Here is a 2,951-nt window from a genome sequence, read left to right as displayed (position 1 = left end):
ATCTTTAAAGGAAAACAGAATTAAGCTTTTAGAAGATAATTTTGAACTATACTATAGAATCTACAATCTTATAACAAAAGATATTATTTTAATAGTTGTTGAAAGGTTAAGACAAAAAATATTTTTCTAATAATTGGTGATCTGTTAAGATGAAAACTAGACTTTACTGGTAAAACATAAGAATGTTTTGTAATGGGAGATAATTTGGGTCAGAAATGTTAAATTTACTCAGGCTCAAAACTTAAGAGAATTTTTTTTATAAAATGTTTTATAGATGGCATCTGGATCCCAAGAAATTGTCTAACATGTATCCTAATTTACAGTCTAAATGTTGGAGATGTGGTAGTTTAGTGTTGCGCTGAGCGGTTGATCAGGGTCCTGGCCTCAACTCTTAGAGCCCCGTGACAGGGGTGAGAATTTAGAGGGACCCTCGCAAGGGTGAACACCTTGAATATGGAAGGATCTTGCCCTTTGTCACCGACCCAGTGTGCCGGATGTTCCAACGGTCACACTTGGGAACTGCGACAGCTCAGGAGCAGAGTCCTAGGACAAACTGAGGCACCAACACAAGTTTGTTCAAGGTGAGAGAGCACAGAGTGCCCGGGGTGGATGTTTTTGCCCCCCGACAGCTTTGCACATCCCTCTATTTATTGAGCAGTTTCACCGGGGAGGGGGGAAGTACACATGAGAAATTAACATATGTGAGGTCAAAGGAAAACATAACTCATTGCATACATCTGCTAATGAAGAGAGCAAAGGTCATCACAGGAAACAATAAAGCATATACAAACGCTAACAGAGAAGACAAGAGTTATCACAGGAATGCATGACTTGAAAGACATAATCTTGAAGCAGAGACAGTTACAGGAGACAGGAAGCCATATCTTGAGGCATGGGCAATTACATGAAACAAGTCTTGTTATAAATGAAGAATCACCAGAGGCAGGAATGTGATGCAGGAATGTGACCTTACAATTGCAGAAATGTTATCACTAGAGACAGGAAGGGAGAACTTTGTAACTTTTAATATAGGAATCAAAAAAGGTCTTTTGGGAGTCTAGGATATCTACAGTTTAGAAGCCACCTATTTTCATATGTGGTGGACTTGTAGAAATATAAAAGCTTTTTGGATTAAAATTTGGTGGAACATTCAGAAGATTTTTAAGAGAAAGATAAAGTTTTCTCCTCAATTGTTTTTATTGGGTATTGTTGTAGATTGTGATGTTAAAGAAACCAATTTGATGTTGAATATGATAACAGCAGCACGGTTACTGGTGGGACAATATTGGAAGAAAGATAGTTTGCCTACTATAGAAGAATGGGTGTTTAAAGTTTCGAATCTTGCAGAAATGTCTAAGATTTCTGCTTACTTGAAAGATCATTCACAGGAAAGATATATTTCAGTTTGGAGGAGATGGATAGATTATATTCAGAATAAATATGGGACTAAAAAGTTCCATTTAGCTTATGAGTAGATTTTAGAGGGATATTGTTATTGATCTTAGTGTTGGTACTTTGTATGTATTTATGTTAAAGGGGAGTTAAAGCACATTATGAATTTGGTTAATTGTATATTATGTATAATTTTTATTTAGAATATGATTATTATAACTACAATCCTGTATTTAGCTCTGGGAAGTGAGTGGGGAAGTGGGCGGGTTTGGGCTGGGGGGGATTTGGGGGTATATTGTAAAATCTTATTTTTTTAAAACTCTTTAATAAAAAAAGAATGTTTTGTAATGAACAATATAAGTTTTGTAGACAAGAGAATTATGTTTTATTGAAATAGGGAATTGTGGGTTACCCAAAAATTAAGCTTTCTTTTTTATATTATAGGCTACTCTAGAGTATTTTATTGCAATTAAACATTATAGTTTCATAATGTTCCTAAAATGTTCCTGAATTTGAAACTACATACCGAAAATGCACTAAACTGGTGGCAATAGTGTGCGGTCTGAAACATTGATACCCAAAGTATAATTAACTAGCAGCAGTTATTTTTTATTTTTTATTGTTAAAAAATAGTAATATCACTCTTACTCAGCAAACACTTTTCAAGGATAATCACCTCCACAGGGCTTCCTTGCTAATTATTTTTGGAAGTTACTAAACACACTCCTGTTTAAAGCACACATCTGCAAATCCTGATGACTGAGGATTATTTAAAAATAAATCTGTATTATTGGTTTCAATTCTACATGTTATATACTGTGCTGCAATGCAGTCAAGGTCCCTTAAATATGTATTGTCATTTCAACTACACAAACAAGCTAAGGTAACAATATTTTAATGGCATCATGGCTTAGGATTCCTCCAAATCCATAGCAACACTTTCTTCTTCTGTATAATAAATCTCCAAACTATTTTTAATAAAAAACTTTTTTTAGTCACCTACCTGGGTACTTGAACTAAGTTCCATAATAATACTATTTTAATTGTGCATGGGAATCATTGTACAATTAACCATTAATTACTCTTTTTTTGGGGGGAACTGCCCCAACCAAGGTATGCTAGCCTTGTTTTCTTTTTTTTCCTCATCCTTATCTCTCAGGTGGCATATCTTCTCTAAGCAGTTGGTGAAACCATTTTGGGTAATTACCTGAATAGGTATTTGAGGCCTCTTCAATTATCTTGGTGCAGACTAAGTAAGTCTTCAAAATTCTAAAAAGGCAAGGCAAGATATTATAGCTCCTATCTCTGTCTTCCATTAGCCAGAAAATCATACTTTATTTACTCATCAAATTTGCGGATGACACTAAACTGGCAGGAATAGCTCAGGATTCAAAAAGATCTTGATAAAATTGAACAATGGGCCCTATGCAACAAAGTGAGTTTTAATGTGGAGAAAAGCAAGGTTTTACATTTAGGCAGGAAAAATCAAAGATATAAGTACAGATTAGGTGAGACCTGGCTCAAAATCAGTAATTGTGAGAGGGACCTTGGAGTCCTAG

Source organism: Vipera ursinii, assembly GCF_947247035.1.
Source record: "Vipera ursinii genome assembly, chromosome: 3".
In the NCBI taxonomy this organism is placed as follows: Eukaryota; Metazoa; Chordata; class Lepidosauria; order Squamata; family Viperidae; genus Vipera; species Vipera ursinii.
This window is presented reverse-complemented; position numbering follows the sequence as displayed.